Source organism: Ophidiomyces ophidiicola (assembly GCF_022830035.1).
Source record: "Ophidiomyces ophidiicola strain CBS 122913 chromosome Unknown scaffold_36, whole genome shotgun sequence".
Taxonomy (NCBI): domain Eukaryota; kingdom Fungi; phylum Ascomycota; class Eurotiomycetes; order Onygenales; family Onygenaceae; genus Ophidiomyces; species Ophidiomyces ophidiicola.
Window position 1 is genome coordinate 182,086 of NW_026054676.1, and position 6,000 is coordinate 188,085.

The following is a 6,000-nucleotide window of genomic DNA, read 5'->3' on the forward strand; positions in this document are numbered from 1 at the left end:
ACTATTGAAAAAACATATGAAAAACCCCTAGCAAATCTCTGCCAGTCTGATAGACAAAGATAATGAAATTGATATCATGATCAAGAAGAGATGATGACAAATTTACAGTTCTCTGATTTCTTCTTTAAGAATCTAATCATCTTACAAGTCATCTGACTTCTGCTCAACACATTCTCATAGTTTTGATGATGATGTAGGCAGAGAATCTTCTATTAAATAATCAATATTCATAAGTCTCAATTGCTTCATAAATTTTTCAAATTTCTGTCTAAATAAGATCTTGATTAAGTCATCTGCAGGCATATTATTGCTTTCAATTCAGCTAATATTTAATTTCTGATTAGTAACTGCTTGTCATAATCAGTGATGATGAATATCAACATGATGAAGCTTAATAATTAGTTGCAGAGCTGCTGAAATCAGTAAATAAATTGTTTGTAAATTATTACATAAAATATCAAAATCTCTTTCTAATTTCAATGTAATATTCTTAAATAAGCATTTCCATCACATGGTCTCTTTTGCTGTATAGAATAGTGTTAGAAGCTAAGCTTCTGTTGAAGATGTTGTAACTGTCTTTTGTCTGAAAAATTTTCAATCAATTAAGTCTTCAAAGAGCTTTAATATGAAGTTCTGAGAGAAGTGTCTAGAGTTTAAATTGTCTGCAAAAGAAGAATTACTGATGATTATTAAATGAATGTTTATGATGTCATTAATATTATTATTATTCTGAGTATCCAACTTCTTCTCAGCATGAAATTCAAGAGCATAATACTTTATTGAAAAAGCATATGAAATAACTCTCTCAATTGCTGTATGGTGTTCTGATTCTGAGTTAATCAAAGCATCACTTAATTTTGCAGTAGGCTAGCAAATGAAATATCAGACTGTGTTATAATAGCAGTGTAGAGAGCTGAATCAATCTTCTGTTGATAGACATGTATTTGTTGTGCATTCTGCATCTCTGTATAAGAAGCTATATTCACAGTTATCATTGATGTATATGACAGCTTCAACTAAGTAAGATTAAATTTATTAGCAATCTTCTCAATATAACTGTTCTGAGACAGTCAAAGCTTCTGAGCATTTCTATCATATAGAACATGAATATCTAGAAATCACTCTAGCTCTTCAATCTCTCTAAGCTCATAATACATTCATAGATTCTTTAGTAACTGCTTAAATGTTCCATCATTCTTTCTGTGATATAAAAATACTATGTCATTCACATAAAAGAAGATAATAATATTCTTATCAATAAATAGATATGATTTTTCATAAATTTGACAGAATTTTAGTTTCTGAAATGTTGAAGTGAGATTTTTGTATCAAAGTCATGAAGATTTAGAATGATCATATAAAACTTATAAAATTCTTCAAATACTTCTTTTCTTACTGTAACTTTCTGCAGATCTGCAATAAACAGATTTATTAAATGAAGCATTAATGAACACATTAACAGCATCAATCAGAAAGATCTTTATTTTAAAATAAGCTGTTACAGTCATTAAAAGACAAAATATTCACACAGTGAGAGTAGCAGTGTAGATGTTATGTTCATTATTAATATTCAGATCTCCATGAAAAATGAGTCTTGTCTTATAATGTTCCAAAAAACTGTTAACATCAAATTTGTATGTATAAATTCACATTAAAGAAATTGGACATATTTTTTTCAAGCTCTCTACTTCTTCAAAGCAGTTCTTTGTTCATAGCTTTTCCATTTCCACATCCATAACAGTCTTAAATCCATCAGTGTGTGGATGTTGCAATATTGAAAAATAATGCTTCAGAGACTTTAAAAGATTCTCTCTGTGAAGTCTAGAATTTGTAATTGTAAAAGCTGTTAAATAGTCTTTATAAAATGAATTCAATTGCACTGTTTGCTGCAGAATTGCTGTATAAGCTGTTCATTTGTCAATTCAATCTGCATTTTGATGCTTTATTCTAGCACTTTGTCTAGAAGATAAAGATTGCTTGTTTAAGCTTGCTCTGACTGAGTTATTCACTACTTCTGTGACAAAACAATTAACTGTTGAAATTCTGTCATTAATGCTCACTGCTTCTGTGACAGAACAATTGACTATCAATTGTCTGTCATTCATGCTCACTGTCTCTGTAGAGCTAGTGACAGAAAGTGTAGTAGATATTATATCTTCAGATGAATTAATTATAACACTAGTCACTGTCTCCATAGCTTTTGCAGCAGAATGATTAACTGTCATTGAAAGTTGATTCAGTATCTCTATTTCAGTTAATGATGTCATTGAGTCATTCAGAAGAAGTTGAGTGTAGATGTCTAAAACTGATAACTTTAATGTTGACTCTGATATTGACCACACACATGTCTTTTCTTATTGATCAGTTAATGTCTTAGTCATTGTCTCTGTCAATCTTATTAACTGATTAATGATCTTCTGACTTTCACATAATATATTCTTTACAGAGTCTTTATCTTCACTGTCATGCTTACTTAAGCTTATCTTATTAACATCATTTACTTCAATGAAAGATATTGCTTTCAGCACAATGAAACTCTTCTGTAATAAAAGCTCACTGCTGATCTCATTAAAATTGAATAGCATATCTTCATTAAATATAATATCTCTTGTTAATATAATCTTTCATCATACTGAAATTCAAATGCAAAAAATATTTATTGATTTGTATTTAATGAGATATTCAACTTTCACTCTAAAAGTCAGCTTCTGATTTCTTCTGTATTGTTCATTCTTAATTAAAGAATACACTCTACAGCCAAAAACTCTTATATGTCTAATTTCAGTTAAACAGATTGCAGTTTGAAGATATTTCTTTAAGTATTCAAGAGAAGTGTTTCAATCAAGATCTTTAATCAGAATTCTGTTTAAAATATATGCTGCAGTCTTGACACATTCTGATCATAAATTCTCAGACAAATTGACTTCAATTCACATTGTATGCACTGTCATCATTATTAAAGCTTTCACATGCTCTGCAACTTCATTTTGAGTCAGTGTGTAGAGTGCCAAACATTGAACAACTATATTATATGTTTAAGTCAAAGCTGTCAGTTCTGACTGCATAGAGATTTCTCTGTCAATTTAAATAGTCAAGATAGTCAATTGATATAAATTGAGAATTACTCTTATCATTTTTGCTGTGCATGTCAAACTTTCAGATTTACACTGCATTGTTTTCACATAGTGCAGATGAATATAATTATAATATAAGTGCACTGTTCATTTATCTTCATTATAATCTGAAGCAAACTATATGAGATCAACAGACATCTTCATAAATGATCACATAGATTTTTTCAACAGCATTCTGCATATAATTTACTTTGCTTTTAAAAGAGTGCAAGATCTGCACTTTACTGTTAGAGAATTCTGAGAGATCTTTTTAAATTTCATGTTGATAGATACTTTTGAAAAATGAGTCAGAGACTCTCTTTCTAAATGATCAAGTCTTAAATGTTAAATATTCATTGTTTCTAGTGAATGAGAGATTAATACTGTAACTGATTTGTTAACTGAATCTCTGCTCAATGAGGCAGTAAAGACACTCTTTGTTATACTGTCTGTGGCAATGTTAATAGATCTGTATTTAACAACCATTTTTCTCTCTTTAACAGTCAAATTGAACAAGATATCTCTTGTGTCTGCATAATAAATCATAAGAGACTCATTGTCCAAATAACAACTCTTTGCACACAGCAATCTATGCACTATTAAATTTATATGAAAGCCAGAAACATAGAGAACATTCTGTAGTAATATCTTGCCAGCATCTGCTGGTGTTTGGGTATAAACTTCAACATCACCATATTGGTGAATTTTACAATGAGTATTTTCAATGAGCACAATATTCAAAGAATCAGTGTTCCAGACTTCAGAAATCTATTATAGAGAATTTTCTTTCTTCTGAGAAAACTGAAGAAATCACAACTTCTGCAGATATGAAACATGCAAGAAATATGCAAAGGGATTGATATTCTGTGTCATTCAATAGTTATGAGCCTGAACTTTTTCAAGAATTTGGTTATTATCTAAAGATATGTTCAGAATACTTTATTTTACTTTTGTTATTCATACAAATGTCAAATAGAGATTATTATTAAGTATCTTGAGATCATACATTGAACCCTCTATTTAAGCTTAAATTTTAATTGCAGAGTTCACATAGATCTAATGCATCTATATTTTATTAATCTAAGTCTACAGAAAATCATAATCTAGAGTCAACATCTCAACTTCAATAATTAATTAAAAATGAACAAATTATCTAGAAGAGTTGTTATGCTAAATAGTTCTGACAACTGAAAAGAATGAATTGAAGATATCAAGCATTTAGCAAATTTTTACTGATTGTGATTGTACATCAATTCAATAAAAAAAACACATTCTAAACTTCAGAAATTCATTATAGAGAATTTTCTTTCTTCTGAAAAAACTGAAGAAATCACAACTTCTGCAGATACAAAACATGCAGGAAATACACAAAGAGATCAATACAGAACTTAAAAGAAGAGAGTTTTAGTGATGCAAGAACTACAGAAGACAATAAGAGACTGTATAGATTCATCTCTAAAAATTCTTATAATAAGTGAATCAGACAATATAGAAGCTACTGCAAAAGAACATCTGAAAGTTCTATATGCTAGAAATGTGATGAATGCTTCTCAATTGAAACCTAGACTAATAGAGAGATTCAAAATTCTAGAAAATGAATCAAAAAATTAAGCAATTGAAGTATATTTACTGAACTATGAAGAAGCATTAAATCAGACTATTATGTACAATATGTGTGAATATATTTATAAGTTTTTTGTTTTTAAACAGTTTCTGAGAGTGATCTTTTAGTATTATAGAGAGTTCTTCTATTTATATCTGTCAAAGCTTCTAACTGAAGAGAATTTAAATAAAGAGCATGAGCTGAATGTTTATAAACATATTTAAATATTTTGGCAGACATTAAAGAAGAATACTGAGTCAGATCAACAGAATAAGCTGTCAGCATATTTCACTGAAAAGATAGTTCAAAATAAGCTGTTGAAGAAGAATAATGAAAATATGAACTTAACATATCTTTATGAAGAGCAATATGATTGAGCATACTGCTCATATTTTAATTCACTTATTCAATCAACAAGCTGAAAACTGAATTCAAAATTTGATAATAAGATCAAGAAAGCATTGAAGAATTCAGTGAACAAAAGAAAATTAAAGAAGAAGATTGCAAATTGAAAGAAATTAAAGAATTCAAATACTAATGAAGAAGTTGATGCTTCAGATGATGTGACAGATGATGATGCTAATAAAGCTGTTGTCAAGATATTCTCTAATCTGACTATCTTCACTTCTGTAATGGTTTTTAACTTCACTAATATGAGTGACAAATATGAACTCTATTCACTACAGAACAGCTTCATATTAGATGGAGGTGCAGATGCACATATTTGCAATGATTTTACAAGATTTCAAAACTACTGGGCTCATAACTATTGGATGACACAGGAGCATGTTATAATCATGTGACTGAGTGTCTATAATATTGCATCTGGTCTGCTCCTAATGAACAAGACATGGCTACTTATAGATGAACATGCTATAACTGAGACTATGAAAAAAACATATGAAAAACCCCTAGCAAATCTCTGCCAGCCCAATAGACAAAGATAATGAAATTGGTACCATGGTTGAGAAGAGATGGTGGTGAATCTACAGTTCTTCAGTTTCTTCTTTGAAAATCTGATCATCTGACAAGTCACCTGACTCCTGCTCAACAGTTAACATAATTCATCACCAAACAATCTAATCCACAAAGTGATCAATTTTTCTACTGTAGACCTCTACTTTCAAAATTCAATAAAATGATCAATGAAGCTGCTATTAAATTGGTGATTGAAGATCTGCACTCACAGGAGGCTTCTAATTATGCCAAAACTGCCAAAAAGTATGAAATCAACATAACTATGTTGGCATGTTGCTTTAAAGGCATACAAGTCTCTAGGTGTGA